This window comes from Panthera onca, chromosome B3 (genome assembly GCF_046562875.1).
Source record: "Panthera onca isolate mPanOnc1 chromosome B3, mPanOnc1 haplotype 2, whole genome shotgun sequence".
Classification (NCBI taxonomy): Eukaryota; Metazoa; Chordata; class Mammalia; order Carnivora; family Felidae; genus Panthera; species Panthera onca.
This window is the reverse complement of record NC_138344.1, coordinates 81,661,508-81,679,354: the sequence shown is the minus strand read 5'-3', so window position 1 is coordinate 81,679,354 and position 17,847 is coordinate 81,661,508.

Sequence of the window (17,847 nt, the reverse complement as noted above, 5' to 3'; positions counted from 1 at the left end):
AAAGCCCACAACATTATAGGAACTCTATTTTTTTTCCAGTAGGTGAGCAAGTAACATTGCAGGAAGTCTCTTTTTTTCTTTTCAAATTTTTATTTCAATTCTAGCTAATTAACATGTACTGTAATATTGTTTTCAGGAGTAGAATATAGTTATTCATCACTTACATATAACACCCAGTAATCAACACAGCAACTGCCCTCTTTAATACCCATCACCCATACTCCACCCATCTTCCACCAACCTTCAGTTTGTTCTCTATCATGAAGAGACTCTTATGGTTTGTTTCACTCTCTCTCTTTTCTTCCCCCTTCCCATATGTTCATCTGTTTGGTTTCTTAAATTCTACATATGAGTAAAATCATATTGTATTTGTCTTTCTCTGCCTGCCTTATCTCACCTAGCATAATACACTCTAGCTCCACCCACATTGTTGCAAATGGAAATATTTCATTCCTTTTGATGGCTGAATAATATTCCATTGTGTGTGTGTGTGTGTGTGTGTGTGTGTGTGTGTGTGTGTATACACACAGCATATCTTCTTTATCCATTCATCAATTAATGGACATTTGGGCTCTCTCCATAGTTTGGCTACTGTTGATAATGCTATAAATATCAGGGTGTATGTACCTGTTTGAATTTGTATTTTTGTATCCTTGGGTAAATACCTAGTAGTGCAATTGCTGGGTCGTAGGGTAGTTCTATTTTTAAATTTTTAAGGAAACTCCGTACTGTTTTCCAGAGTGGCTACACCAGTTTGCATTTCCACCAGTGGTGCAAAAGTGTTTCCCTTCTCCCCACCCTCACCAACACTTGATGTTTCTTGTGTTGTTAATTTTAGCCATTCTGATTCTGAGAGGTATGAGGTAGTCTCTCATCATGATTTGGATTTGTATTTCCCTGATGATGAGTGATGCTGAGCATCTTTTCATGTGTCTATTAGTCATCTGAATGTCTTCTTTGGAAAAGTGTCTATTCGTGTCTTCTTCCCATTTCTTCACCGGATTATTTGTTTGGATTTTATAGATTTTGGATACTAACCCTTTATCAGATATGTCATTTGCAAATATCTTCTCCCATTCTGTTGGTTGCCTTTTAGTTTTGCTGATGTTTCCTTCATGGTACAGAAGCTTTTAATCTTGATGAGGTCCCAATAGTTCATGTTTGCTTTTATTTTCCTTGTTTCCAGTGACATGTCTAGTAAGAAGTTGCTCTGGCCGAGATGAAAGAGGTTGTTGCCTGTGTTCTTCTCTAGGATTTTGATGGTTTCCTATCTCACATTTAGGGCTTTCATCAATTTTGGTTTATTTTTGTGTGTGGTGTAAGAAAGTGGTCAAGTTTCATTCTTCTGCATGTTGCTGTCCAGTTTTCCCAACACCAGTTTTCGAAGAGACTTTCTTTCCTCCACTGGATATTCTTTCCTCCTTTGTTGAAGATTAGTTGGCCATATAGTTGTGGGTCCATTTCTAGTTTTCTGTTTTGTTTCATTGAACTATGTGTCTGTTTTTGTGCCAGTACCATACTATCTTGATAACTATAGCTTTGTAATACAGCTTAAAGTCTGGAATCGTCATGCCTCCAGCTTTGCTATTCTTCTTCAGGATTGCTATTCTTTTTTCAGCCAATTGCTTTGGCTATTCAGAATCCTTTGTGGTTCCATACAAATTTTAGGATTGTTTGTTCTAGTTCTGTGAAAAATGCTGGTGGTATTTTGATAGAGGTTACATAAAATGTGAGACTGCGTTGGGTAGCATGGATATTTTAACAATGTTTCTTCTTCCAATCCATGAGCATGGAATGTTTTTTAATTTTTTTGTATCCTCTTCAATTTCTTTCATAAATACTCTATAGTCTTCAGAGTACAGACCTTTTACCTCTTTGGTTTATTCCTAGGTATCTTATTATGCAGGAACTCTTTTGATGGTGGTAGGAAGGATTATTGTAAGTGGCAAAATGGCTGGGGTAAGAGAGAAGAAGTAGATGCCTAAGTAGATAGAAAAGTCAAACAGGGATACCTGGTGGCTCAGTCGATTAAGCACCCAACAGTTCAGAACTGACAGTTCAAAGTCTGAAGCCTGCTCTGGGTTCTGTGTCTCCCTCTCTCTCTGCTCCCACTGGAGCTCTGTCTCTGTCTCTCTCAAAAAAATAAATAAACATTAAAAAAAAAAGAAAAGTGAAACAGATATGGAATAAACCATGAGCACAATGTAGGAAAGTTCTCCCAGACTCTGGTTTCCCAGTATCCCAAATGGCTACACTCCTGGAAACATGATTTTCCAATGGGTCTCAAGTTCCATCCTCATTACACAGTCTATAATTCTCCTACAAACTTCTGCTTCCTACTCTCTGAAAGCTGCAATCATAAGAACATACTTTGTTCATTTGTTCTTAAGTCCTACGTATCTCCCATGGTGCCCATGACAATCATATCTCTACATTTGATTTCTCTTGTCTGTAAAACAGCTACCCGTTTTATAGATAATTTGCTAAATTTCATGATGTTAGAATCCATTCCCATTTCATTCTCTAAGAATTTTATCTATTTCTTCTCTACCTTGTTCAAGGGCCCATGGTTGATATTTTTTCATGGCAATCATGGAAGGCATATACAGGCTTCCAAAGGCTCACAGTGCCTCACTGAAACAGCTTCTCACACAAGGAAGAACCGCCCTGTTCTAAATGCTGGCCTTCTGCCCTCCTGCATTGGTAAACTCTGCCTAGCCTAGTAAAATACTTCCTAGAAGAGTAGTTCATTAAAAGCCTGCATAATTCTAAGGCTTAACTTTGCTAGGCTGACTCCCTGGCTCGCATACCCCAGCTGTAAGACAGATTCTTCATGGTTCCTTAATCCCATTCCCTTGTCCCTACTAACTGGCTTCAGGGATGCTGGCTAGCACAAGACATTCTTGAGAATGAGACTGCCAACCCAATTCTACCAATCACATGAAACTCTTGGACTGAATTTGTTCCCAGTCTCTTTTCTTTATTATGCAGGAACTTTCTTGATGATGGTAGGAAGGATTACTGTAAGTGGTAAAAATGGTTAGGGTAAGACAAAAGAACTGGATGCATAAGTAGATAGAAAAGTGAAACAGAGGCACCTGGGTGGCTCAGTCAGTTAAGCGTCTGACTTTGGCTCAGGTCATGATCTTGCAGTCCGTGAGTTGGTTCTTTCTCTCACTTTCTCTATCCTGTTCATAATTGCTGCTTTTTCTTCCTATTACAAATGAGCCTCTCTTTCCTTGTGTCATCTCCTGAGCTTCTCTGAAGGAATTCTATGGCAAATTCTATCAATTATAAGTAGAAAGGATATTGAGGACCAGTTAAACCAGAAGAGGAGGAGGAGGAGGAGGAGGAGGAGGAGGAGGAAGGAGGAGGAAGGAGGAGGAAGGAGGAGGAAGGAGGAGGAGGAAAAGGAGGGAGAAGGGGAGTGGGGAGGGTGGAAAGGAGAAACTAAAGAAAGTATTCATTTGCTCTAGAAACTATATGCTTCTATGCTATCTTAGGCACTAGCACAGAAGTGTCCCTTGAGAAGGAGTCAAGCTATAATATTAAGAGGAAGTATCTCAGCAGCACTGCAAGGTGACATTTGCCATGGCTTTCTTATACCAAGGGCTGGATTTCCAGCAACTCCTTCCCTGGGGCCAATTTCCTATAGCTTTATGGCCAGAAATAGCTGCACAACTTGGTGAGGTGGCAGGGTAGGGAGGGGGGAATTAGATCCAGGCCAAAGGTATCAGTGGCACTGTGCACAAAAAAGCTGGCCCCTGGAAGGAAGAAAGGCTGGGAACTTCTTTGGCCACTTGGAAGTTTGAGGGTGTCACTAGTTGGAGAAAAGGTCTGAGGCTTACCCAGATAAAAGGGGAAGCCTGGTACCTCACCTGCCAGCTCTACACTAATGTCAGGAAGCCCAGCCTGTGGAGCTTCTTCCAGCAGCTAGTTGTGTAGCACAACAACCTGGCCCCAGGCCCTAACTCTCCCCCTTCATCATGCCCCAGTAAAAGTATCCCCTTTATGGGGTTCAGCAACATCTGTCTATAAGAGTGGCAAATAAGAGGTTTAAAGCCTGACCATCTTATCTGAGGAAATAAGAAACTTATCGATGCATCCTTGTATGGCCACCACAGTGTATGTATAAATTAGAAGGCCCTCACTCTGGGTGAACACAGCTCTGTGGATGCATAGCTTGGCTGGAACATGGGCATGATTTCATCCCTTGGTGCTTTCTGTGCTCAGGCACAGTGCTGCAACAAACAGCCACACAGAGCTTCCCCATTCTATAGCTTAGGGGATAAAAATAATTAGGCTCAAGACAGAGTGTCAGAAAAGGTGACAGGTGTCAAGTCTGCATCAGCCCAAACCAAAAACAGCCTTCTCACACCCCTCTGTGCACCGGGACATCAGTCTGTGCCAGGCTAGCTGAGGACAGAGATGTTATGAGCAGCATGGATACAGGGAACATGGTGACCCTGCCAGAATTCACAGCCAAGCCAGCCATGTCCTAACCTCACTTAGATACAGTCCTTGAGACCCAACTCACTCGTGTTACCAAGTCCAACCACCACCACCCTCTGTCTCTGAGAAAAATTATCAAGAACAATTCATGTTCGCTTGCTCTGATTGCAAGTGGGGATTCAGTAGTGATGTGAGGTATGAAAAATGGGCTGAGCAGTATGATCACTCATGAAAGAATCAAAAGCAATAGGGGAAAGCTCTTAAATTAGGGTGATTTGTTCCTAAAAGAAAAGAAACAGGAGCATACCACTCCTACCACTTCTCCAAATAAATAGGTATGTTTACTATGCAAATGAATTTAGCTCTTGGGAATTCATGGAGACTAAAGATGCTCCACAAATGGCAGGTGCCCTGAGCCAGGCTCACTGCAGGAAACCAGGGTTGGACCAGTGTCACCCATGCCCCCTACCCATGACAGGAGAAGTTCTGCAGCTGCTGCCTGAGGTTAAGCCTCCTGCAAAGCTACAAACCTAAGGAGACAGGAGGAAACCAGCACAATCCTGAAATTGAGCTGACATGAGCAAGGACCCGATCAAGGCTGCCCACAAATGCAGGGAATGGACCTATGACTAACTCAGTAACACATAGGGCAGGACGTTCCAACCACCTATACCATACCTGGTTCTAAACAGGGGTCCCAAGGGATTTGGGGTAGAGGCAACCATTGAGGAAAGGATGAGTGAAGAAAAAAGGAAAGACAAAGTGACAATCTGTCAATAAAAAAAGACAACCAAGGAAAATCAGTCAACTTTGCAAATGAAAATAATAGAATAGTGGTGCCTGGCTGGCTCAGTTGGAAGAGCATGCAACTCTTGATCTTGGGGTTGTAAGTCTGAAGCTCCATGTTGCATGTAGAGATTACTTTAATAAACAAAACTTAAATAAAATTTAAAAAAATAAAATAATAGAATACTCTAAAAAGTGTTTATGTATTTTCAGAATCATCACAGAAGTCAAGGAAGGAAGAACATTCACTTAAAAACTCAAACGGGGGGGGAACCTGGGTGGCTCAGTCAGTTGAGTGTCCGACTTTGGCTCAGGTCATGATCTCATTGTTCATGGGCTTGAGCCCCACATTGGGCTCACTGCTGTCAGTGTGGAGTTACTTCGGTTCCTCTGTCCCCCTCTCTTTCTGCCCTTTCCCCACTTGCACTGGCGCTCTCTCTCTCTCTCTCTCTCTCTCTGTCTCTTTCTCAAAAATAAATATTAAAAAAACCTTTAAATAAATACATAAACAGAAACTCAAACAGGGGTTCCTGGGTGGCTCAGTTGGTTAAGTATTTGATTCGTGGTTTCAGCTCAGGTCATCATCTCACGGTTTGTGAGTTCAAGTCCCACAATGGGCACCATGCTGACAGCAGTGACCCTGCTTGGGATTCTCCTTCCTTCTCTCTCTGCCCCTCCCTTGATCCTACTTGCTCTCTCTCAAAATAAATAAATTTAAAAAAAAAGAAGAAGAAGACTTTTCTTACATTAAAAAAAAATAGTAATAAATCTTAAACAGGGGCACCTGGGTGGCTCAGTCAGTTGAGCATCTAACTCTTAATTTCAATTCAGGTCATGATCCCAGAATCATGGGACTGAGCCCCGCATCAGGCTCCATGCTGAGTGTGGAGCCTGTTTGAGATTCTCTCTTTCCTTCTGTCCTTCTGCCCCACTTGTGCTCTCTCTCTAAAAATAAAAAAATAAACTCAAACAAAAAAAGGCACAGATAAAATTACAGGAGGTAGATGAAACATATAATAAATGAAAAATAAAGAAACTAAAAACTTAATACATGGGATCACCTGCAGTCTATACGCATTCAAAAGAAAATTAGAAAATTGAAAAATTGCACTGAAAACAAACTGTGGAGAAAGAGAAAAAAAATTATGAAAGTGTAGTTAAGAGACCTGGTGAATATATTAAGAAGCTTCAAAATACATCTAATCAGTTCTACAAGAACAGAGAGTTAATGGAAGACAAGCAATATTCAAATGGTTAACGGTTAATAATTTTCAAGAGCTGAAGAAAAGAGTCACAGTTTGAAAAAGGACTCTGAGAGGCAATGTGATTCAACAAACATAAACCCACAATCATAGTGTGTGGTCAAACTACAGAGCATTATAAAAGTTACTAGAGAGAAAAGACAGATTCCTATGAAGCAATGACAATTAAACTGACAATAGATGCATTGTCAGCAACAATAAATGCCAAAAGAAAATTGAGTAACATCTTCCACATACTAAGAGAAAATAAGCATCCACTTTGAATTCCATACCCAGCTATTCAGGTATAATAGACTAAGGGAGCTTACCAACCAGAGCCTCTCACTGAAGAAACAAACAAAAACTAAAGAATGCACTTCAGCAAGAAAGAATCCAGGACAACAAATACAGAAACTGACAAAAATATAATAATGGTATACTTAATCCTTAACCATAAAAATAATAACTTTTGGTTCATCTGTAACCTCAGGTAGCACTACCCTAAGTAATATAGATGGTAAACAAAAAACACAAAATAAGATAACAGAAAGAAATCCAGATATATTATCAATCACAATCGCTTCTTGGCCTTTTGACTAAGATCAAGTGTAGTATTATCAATCACAAAAATGTAAATGGATTAAGCCCAGAGGTTGGCAAACTATGTCTCCCAGGCCAGTTACAGCCACGTGCATTCATTTATGTACTGTCAGTGGCTATTTTTGAGTAGTTATGACAGATATATACAGCCCACAAAACCAAAAATATTTACTGTCTGTTCCTTTATAGGAAAATGTTGCAAATCCCTGGATTAAAACCACTTATTAGAAAATGGGATAAGAATATAGGTCAATTTTTAAAGATTCAAATAATGCTATTTATGAGAAAGCATCATTTTATTTTATTTTTTTAACATTTATTTATTTTTGAGACAGAGAGAGAGAGAGAGCATGAACAGGGGAGGGTCAGAGAAAGAGGGAGACATAGAATCTGAAACAGGCTCCAGGCTCTGAGCTGTCAGCACAGAGCCCGACGCGGGGCTTGAACCCACGGACCACGAGATCATGACCTGAGCTGAAGTCGGATGCTTAACCGACTGAGCCACCCAGGCACCCCAGAAAGCATCATTTTAAAAAATCACATCAAAGGTATGAAAATGAAGAGATAAAGATATACCAAGCAAATATTAACCAAAGAAAGCATACTTAGCAATATTAATATCGAACAATATAAAAGCTAATGCAGTGGCATTAACAGAGATAAAGTATACCCTGAAAAGATATAACAATCTTGGACATGTAAGCACATAATTATATAAAGCAAAAGTGATAGAATTACAATGGATACTTTTTCAGAACTATAAATACAGAGGTAGATCTTTCAGAAACTGATAAATCAAGCCAATAAATTTTAGTTATATTAATCAAGGTACAATTAGGAGATTTGAAAGCTGTGATTCCCAATGGAGAATGGGTGGGAGTTTCAGAAGCACCTGAGGAACTTTTTCAAATAATACATACACTGCTCATATTACCCAGAGAGGAGAAAAGGGAGGGATCTTTTGAAAACTGATTTAGTACATCTCTGTTACTGTCGGAAAGAGGGTGTATAAGGTCTCCCTTAGGGGTGTGATGCTGTAGTGAAAAGAGAGAACTGAAAGTCTTTCTCAAGGGGTCAACCTCAACAATATGTGCTCTGAAAAGAAACATATGTTAACTTATCAAGAATTTAAACCATCTCAAACATGAGCTTTTCTACGGCTACCAGAGACACCAAAGGGCTGGAATACACAGAGCAAAAGATCTCTTAGGATAGTGACCAGCTCTCTCTCCTGAATTTCTGGATAACAGTTTCTAATTTTAAAACATGTCAGAGCCTTGTCTTAATAGATTCAGTTAAACTAAATATACAAGTGTTCAAAAAAAGGAAATATTTTTTAAGGTGTTCAAAACAATATATTGACTTAAATTTTTGGCCATCCATGCTGAGCCACTACATGGAGGACAGATCCCTTAGACAGTTTCTTGCACCCGTGGTGGCCATAGTCTGGGCAATAAAACCTTACATTGTGCAAAACAAAACAAAAAATAAATTAAATTAAATTTTGGCCACCTTTAGGGGAATTTTACCAATAGGTAACATATGAAAAGTACTCTACCTCTTCTAAAAGATCATTGAGCAAGACAAACCCAATTTAATCAAAGGAAACCAGCAAAGAGAAGATTACATCTGTGAAAAAATAAAGTGTAGAGTCCTCATCCAAACAGTCCATCAGTCCACTTGTTTTCCTCCCCAGTCCTTCTGTATGGTAAGGGATTTATAATAATGTAGTCAATATATCAACATTCCCTTTTAACAAAGTAGTTCTCTGTCCATGGAAGTTTATAACAAATATATTTTAAGAATATATACTCAAAGGCAAGAGTAAAACCTCTCTCTAAATAATGGACTGGAGGCACTAGTTCAGAGACTAAAAATACATAATTTGCAATAATGAGGAGTGTAGTTGATAGATAATACAAAATATTAGGACGAGAAGTTTAGTCCTGGTAAGGAAGATACAGAATCACTACTTATTCTTGAGTAGGTGACTGGCATGGTAAAAATGATGTTTGTACAAAATAATAGTCCACTATGCGAAAGAAGGATTAAAGAAGAAAGAGAGAAGCTAGAAGCCTTTTGGATAGTCCAGGTGCAAGTTGGTGAGGGTGGGGGTTTTGGAGGAGTGGCCATAAGAATGAAATGTAACATGAATGAAGACTGTGCAACAGAAGATAACAGGACTTAATGAATGACTAGAACAGAGAGAAGAAAAAGAAGGAAGGAGGAGGAAGAGGAAGAAGGAAAAAAGAAAGATGAAAGAACAAAGACTACAATGATTACATTTACAAAACTTTGGTCCAGGAATGATGACAGGGAAGTGAAACCTATATCTAGAATTTAAGATAAAAGAATTTTTTTTTTAATCAGGTGAGCAGTTGGAAAACACAATGATTCTCAAAGAGTAGCCCACAGAACCCTGCATCATAATCCCTTTGGTGCTAATTAAAATGCAGATTCCAGGGCTCCTCTCCAGACATATAGAATAATAATCTGGGAATCTGGATTAAATGAGTTGGAAGTGGCAGTGGTCCAAGACGGTGGTGTAGGAAGATTCTGAATTTATCTCCTTCCACAGACACACCAAATCTACAGATATATATGAAACAATTCCTTCTAAAAAAGAACTGAAAACTAGGTTAACCACTTTTCCACAACAAATGATAAAAGGACCAATAAGAGGGGTAGGAGAAGCAGAGAGACAGTCTTGCCCAAAACCCTACCCTCTCTGCAGCAACCCACAATAAAGAGATCTCAAAAATACAGAGGTTCTCCTAGAGGAGCCAGGGATTTATCTCTGCATCAGGTATCCTTGGAACCTGTACCACAGAGCCAATCCCCCAAACTATCCGGTTTAGAAAACCAAAAGGGCTTGCATTTAAGGGACCAAAAGGACTCTAGGTAACTGAGATTCTCCTTTTAAAGGGCTTGCATGCAGTCTCACTCACCTCAGGACTCAGTACAAAAGCAACAGTTTGAATAGTACTTAGACATTGTGTGAGGAGATCCGTTTGCTAATCTTAAAGCATCTGCTGGAGAGGCAGGAGACAGTTGGGACTCTCCAAAAACACAGGTCCTGGTAGATGCCATTTTTGTACTCTATCCTCCTAGCACAGACAGGTGCATGTAGATGCAGCACCCTCCCACTGCCTTGCTAAATCCAGTGGGGTGAAAGGTTACAGCACTACCCTATTCCCTGGCTGGGGCTAGCAAGCATTAACAGTCATGGCATGGTCCTGCTCCCTTGTTAAAGCTAGCAAGGGGGAGTTGCAGCACACCCCTGCTTCCTGGCTGAGGCCAACCAATGCAAGTGGGCTGGGGATTCTCCCACTCCCTTGCTAGGGCTGGCAGGTGCACAGAGACAAAGCACTATCCCACTATTTAACTGAAGCTGCTGGCACATGTAGTCAAGGCATTTTCCCACTGCCTTGCTGAAGTTAGCAAGTGTGCTCCACCCCCTATATTCTCCAGTTGTCTCACTAACGCTAGTAGGCACCAGCAATCCACACAGGGGATGCCCCTTGACTGCCTAGCCCTAACGGCCAAGGGGGCTTGTGTTTCTGGGCTCCATAGGACTAGAACAATCAGAAAGACAGTCCCGGCAGACAATTACTTCCAGGGCATGGCAGAGACAGCAGATTAAAAACCTGTCCTGTGAAAAAGGCCTATTTACTTGTTCTAGATCTTCAACATGAGGGATAGGCTTCAGATTTGCCACACATCTAAAGCGTACAGATGCGCTTAGGCAGACACCATCCTTGTGTACTTCCTTGGCCTCACTACGGCTTGATAATACTTCCTCCCAGAAAGGAGCATATACACTCATTTGGAGACCTGATTTTTTCAACTGTCATCAGGGGACACCTCTAGATCTCCTTATCTGAAGACCAGCAGAGTTTATGACTGTGGCCCTATAGGACTGTATATATTTTTATACTTTAAAAGCTGCTGTTTGAAGGGGTACCTGGGTGGCTCAGTTGGTTAAGAGCCTATCTGACTCCTGATTTCAGCTCAGATCATGACCTCATGGTTCATGAGTTTGAGCCCTGTATTGGGTTCTATGGTGACAGTGTTGACCCTGCTTGGGATTCTGTCTCCCTCTCTCTCTGCCCCTACCTGGCTCACAATCTCCCACTCTCTCAAAAATAAATAAATAAACATTAAAAAAAAAAAAAGCTGCCGTTTGAAGGTTTGGCTTCGAATCAGCCTGAAACTAGGTGCTAAATAAGATCCTTCCCTTCAAATCACTGTCAAGTCTTGGCCCACCCTCAACATCAGAGACCTATTCAGAATAAATCAGGCTATGCAAGCAGTCACAAAGGTTCAAGAGACAACCAAGTGCTAGGGCAAGGTTGAAAGATGTTTCATCACCTACACAAGGCTGCTCCTTTAAGACTGGGAGAGGTAGCAGTTTTGTCTAAATACAGAGAAACAAACACAGAGAGTCAAAACAATGAGGAAATAAAAGATTATGTTCCCAATAAAAGAACAAGATAAAACCTCAGAAAAATACCTTAATGCACAGATATAAGTAATCTACCTGATAAAGAATTCCAAGTAATAGTCATAAAAATGCTTACCTAACTCAGTAGAAGAATAAAGAAACAGTGAGAACTTCAACAAAGAGACAGAAAATGTAAGAAACTACCAAAAAGAAGCCCCAAAGCTGAAGAACACAATAACTGAACTGAAAAATATACTAGAGGGATTCAACATCAGACTAGATGAAGCAGAGGAACACACCAACAATCTGGTGGACAGGGCAATGGAACTCACCCTAACATAGCAGCAAAAAGAAAAAAGAATTTTAAAAAATGAAGATAGCTCAAGGGACCTATGTGACATCAAACAGAATAACATCACATTATAGGGGTCCCAGGAGGAAAAGAAAGCGAAAAGGACAGAAAACATATTTGAAGAAGTAATGGCTAAAAACTTCCCTAACCTACAGAAGGAAACAGACATTCAGGTCCCAGAAGCACAGAGAATTCCAAATAAGATGAACCCTAAGAGCAACACCAAGACATGTTTAATTAAAATGTCAAAAGTTAAAGAAAGAATCTTAAAAGCAACAAGAGAAAAACAACTTGTTTCATACAAGGGAACCCCTTTAAGAATAATAGCGGATTTTTCAGCAGAAACTTTGCAGGCCAGAAGGAGTGGTATGACATATTCCAAGTGCTGAAAGGCAAAAACTTCCAACCAAGAATACTTTACCAGGCAAGATTATCATTCAGAACTGAAGGAGAGATAAAGATTTTCCAGACAAGCAAATGCTAAAGGAGTTCATTACCACTTAACTGGCCTTACAAGAAATGCTAAAGGGACTTTTTTAAGCTGAAAAGAAGTGGTACTAATTAATAACAAGAAAATATATGAAAGTAAAAATCTCACTGGCAAAGGTACAGTACAGATAGTGGCTCAATCACTTATAGAACTAGAATGAAGTTAAAAGACAAAAGTAATAAAATTATCTAACACTAAAATAATTAGTTAAGGAAATTTAAGTTGCTATCAACTTAAAATAAAATGTTACACATACAGGATGTTATATGTGAACCTCATGGTAACCACAAAGCAAAACCTACAGTGGATACAGAAAAGAAAATGAGAAAAGAATCTAAAAATAATACTGAAGAAGGCCATCAAACCACAAGGTAAAGAGGAATAGAAGAAAGGAAAAGAGAGCAACTACAAAAACAGCTACAAAACAGTTAATAAAATGGCAATTAGTACATACCTATCAATAATTAGTTTAAATGTAAATGGATTAAATTCACCAATCAGAAGACATAGAATGGCTGAATGGATTAAAAACAAGACCCATCTATATGCTGCCTACAAGAGACTCACTTCAGTTGTAAGGACACACACAGATGGAAAGTAAAGGGACAGAAAAAGATATTCCATGTAAATGTAAATGAAAAGAAAGCTGGGTAGCTATGCTCATATCAGACAAAATAGACTTTATAACAAAGACTGTAATAAAAGATAAAGAAGGGCATTACATAATGAAAAAAAGAGTCCAACAAGAAGATAAAACATTTGTAAATATATATGCATACAGCATAGGAGCACCAAAATATACAAAGCAAATATTAACAGATCTGAAGAAAGAATTGACAGCAATATAGTAATAGAAGGGGACTTTAGCATTCCACTTGTTATCAACGGATAGATTACCCAGACAGAAAACCAATAAGGAAGCATTGGCCTTAAATGACACATTAGATCAGATGGACTTAATATATACTGAACAGTCCATCCAAAAGCATCAAAATATACATTCTTCCCAAATACACATGGAACATTCTCCAGGATATGTCACATTAGACCACCATATGAGTCTCAATAAAATCAAGATTGAAATCATATCAAGCATCTTTTCCAACCACAATACTATGAAACCTGAAATCAATTACAAGAAGAAAACTAAAAAAATCACAATACGTGAAGATTTAACAACATACTACTGAAAAATTACTGGGTCAACAAAAAAATCAAAGGAGAAATTTAAAAATATCTAGAAACAAATGAAAATCAAAATGCCATACCAAAATCTATGGGATATAACAAAAGTAGTTCTTAAGAAGGAAGTGCATAGTGATATAGGCCTATGTCAAGAAAAAAATCAAACTCTACAACTAAACTCTACAACTAAAGGAACTGAATAAAAAGGACAAATGAAGCCCAGAATTAGTAGAAAGAAGGAAATAATAAAGATCAGAATATAAATAATGAAATCAAGACTAAAAAGACAATAGAAAAAGATCAATGAAACTAAGAGTTGGTTGTTTGAAAAGATAAACAAAATTGGCAAACAGCTAGACTCACCAAGAAAAAAGAGAAAAACTCAAATAAAATCAGAAATAAAAGAGAAGTTACAACTGATACCACAGATATACAAAGGATCATTAGAGACTGCGATGAACAATTATATACCAACAAATTGGACACCCTAGAAGAAATACATGCATTCTTAGAACTGTTTAATCTTCTAAGACAAAACTGGGAAGAAATAGGAAATCTGAATAGACCAATTACTAGTAAGGAGACTGAGTCACTGATCAAAAACTACCCAACATACAAAAGTATAGGACCACAGGTCATGATCTCACGGTCTGTGAGTTCGAGCCCCGCGTCGGGCTCTGTGCTGACAGCTCAGAGCCTGGAGCCTGTTTCAGATTCTGTGTTTCCCTCTCTCTCTGCTCCTCCCCCGTTCATGCTCTGTCTCTCTCTGTCTCAAAAATAAAATTAAAAAAAAAAAAAAAAACGTTAAAAAAAAAAAAAAAAAAAAAAAAAAAAGTATAGGACCAGACAATTTCACTGGTGAATTCTACCAAACATTCAAAAGAGATTTAATCTCTCTCAAACTCTTACAAAACACTGAAGAAGAAGCAACACTCCCAAACCCATTTTATGAGACCAGCATTATTCTGATACCAAATCCAGATAGGCACATCACACAAAAAAAGAAAATAACAGACCAGTATCTCTGATAAACTTAGATGCAAAAATCATCAACAAAATATTAGCAAACCAAATTCAAAAATCCATTAAAAGGATCATACCAGGATCAAGTGAGATTTATACCAGCGATGCAAAGACATCCACAAATCAATCAACATGATACACCACATTAACAAAATGAAGGATAAAAGTATTTGGATGCAGAAAAAGCATATGAAAAAATTCAACACCCATTTATGATTAAAAACTCTTAACAAAGTGGGTATAGAGAGAATGTGAACCCCAGCATAATAAAGGTAATATATGATAAGCCCACAGTTAATATCATGCTCAACAGTGAAAAACTGAAAGCTTTTCCTCTAAGATCAGAAATAAAACAAGGATGCCATTCTACCCACTTTTATTCTACTGAGTATTAGAAGTCCTTGCCAGGGCAATTAGGTAAGAAAAAGAACAAAAGGTATCCAAATTAGAAAGAAAGATTGTCACTATTTGTGGGTGACATGATTATTATATAAGAAAACCCTAAAGAGTACACCAAATGTTAGAACTAAAAAGCAACTTCAGTAAGGCGGCAGGGTACAAAATCAATATATAGAAATCAGTTGCATTTCTATCACTAACAATAAACTATCAGAAAGAAATCAAGAAAACAATCCTATTTACAACTGCATCAAAAAGAATACCAAGGAATAAATTTAACCAAGGAAGTCAGAGACCTGTATACTGAAAACTAGAAGTCACTGATGAAAGAAATTATAGAAGACACACAGAACTGGAAAGGTATTCCAAGCTTATAGATTAGTAAAAGTAATATTGTTAGGGGGCTGAGGGGAGGGGAGGTGGGTGCGCCCCTGCCAGGTTCCAGGCCACCACCTGTGTAGATGCCCCTGGCGAGGGGGTAGGCCTCCATGAGGAGGGCATGTTCTGCAGCCATCTTGGATCCTAGGCCCAAGTTGGGGACCCACAGGAGCAGGAAGAGGCCTCATTCCTCCGCCCAGCCATGGGAGCCAGTAGCAAAGGGCCACAGGCTGGCTGGGGCTTGGAGGCTCCCCAACTCCAACCTGGGCCTCTAGAGGCTGCAGAAGCCTCCCTTACTGCCTGGCCCTGACCCTAGGCAGAGCCCCGCTATGTACTCAGGCCTCAGAACCCAAGTCTGGCTATCGATGCCCTTGATAGTAGAGCCTGAGGGGTAGGGGTCCCCTGTGTCCCCAATTTGAGCTCGAGGCCCTCATGAATGGCACCGACGACCTGATTTGGTCATCCAGGGCACACCCTCCAACTCTGTGCTCAAGGAGGGTAGGGGAGGATTGCAGCCTGGGAAAGCTGAGTTGGCCTTCCCTGGGATCCCCTGAGGCGGAGGGCTCCACAGGTCTTAGCTAGAGAAAAGGCAACAGTCCGGTACCCGCAGAGTAAACCATCCTACAGTATGGAGCAGGAACAGGCCTAATTTCACTCTAAGGAATTCCTGGTGAACAGAAGGTAAATGACTTGGGTTCCCCAGAATATCTCACAGTCCCTCCTGGAACTTCAGGGTCCCTGATTCAGGGTCAGGTCCAGGGTTGGCTGCAAAGATAAATGGTCTTCCCCTCATTCAAAGGCCTCTTCTGGCCTCCCTCTCCCTGAGTGACAGTCACTATAACCTAGTCCCTTTGTCTCCTCCAGCCTTAGGCTGCCCCTAGGGAAAGATGACCCCAGCCCTGCCTCACCAGCCAATCAGAGCTCTTTCCTGTTCACCATAGAGAGCTTAACGGCCTGGCTTTGGCTGGGCTCCTCTCCTGTTCAGAAGCCTCCTGCCTCCTGACACTTCTCTTGAGCCTCACAGCAAGGCCCTCCATGATTTAACCCAGGTTACCTTGACAACCATGTCTGGCTTCCCTCCTCCCTCCCCAGGCACTGAGGAAATCTGATGGAGTTTTCCAACCATCATGCTTTTGCCCAGGGTACCCATCCTGCTCCTACTGCTCTGCCCTCCCAACAATGCCAAGCTTAGGCTCAACCTTCCCTACACCCCTAAAGGGGTTCTGGTCTCTAAATTATTCATATCTCCCAGACTCCTTTAAAAGGCAAGACTGAGATCCTTGCAGGCAGGAACACAATTGCTTTGCAATAAACTTGTGTTGCAAAAAAGGAAAAAGAAAAGAAAAATTAGTATTGTTAATGCCCATATTATCCAAAGCAAAATACAAATCCAATGCAATCCCTATCAAAATTCCAATGATATTTTTCACAGAAATAGGACAAATAATCCTAAAATTTGTATGGAACCACAAAAGACCCAAATAGCCAAAGCAATCTTGAGAAAGAAAGAATAAATACAAAGGCATCATACTCTCTCATTTCAAACTGTATTACAGAGCTATAGTAATCAAACAAATGATATTAGAATAAAAATAGATACATAGATCAATAGAACAGAATAAACAACCCAGAAATAAACCCATGCATATATGATCAATTAATTTACAACAAAGGAGGCGAGAATATACAGGGGGGAAAGGACAGTCTCTTCAATAAATGATGCTGGGAAAACAAGACACTTACATGCAAAAGAATGAATCTAGACCACTGTCTTACCCCATACAGAAAAATTAACTCAAATGGATTAAAGAGTTGAATGTAACACCTGAAACCATAAAACTCCTAGAAGAAAGCACAGACAATAAGCTATTTGACATCAGTCTTAGAGATGAATTTTTGGATCTGATTCCAAAAGCAAAGACAACAAAATCAAAAATAAACTATTGGGACTACATCAACCTAAAAACCTTCTGCACAGCAAAGGAAACCATCAACAAAATGAAAAGATGACCTAATGAATGGGAGAAAATATTGAAAAATCATATATCCAGTAAGGGGTTATTATCCAAAATATATAAAGACCTCATATGGGGTGCCTGGGTGGCTCAGTCAGTCAAACGTCCAACTTCAGCTTAGGTAATGATCTCACAATTCGTGAGTTCCAGCCCCATGTCAGGCTCTGTGCTGACACCTGGGAGCCTGCAGCCTGCTTTGGATTCTTTGTCTCTCTCTCTCTCTGCCCCTTCCCTGCTCATGCTCTGTCTCTCTCTCTCAAAAATAAATATTAAATATATAAATATAAAATATAAATAAATATTAAATATATATATAAAACATACATATAAAGATATCATAAATACAACAGCAAAAAACAACCAATCCAGTTCAAAAATAGAGGATCTGAACACACATTTTTCCAAAGAAGACATAAAGATAGGCTGCAGGCAAATGAAAAGATGCTCAACATCACTCATTGTTGGGGCACCTGGGTGTCTCA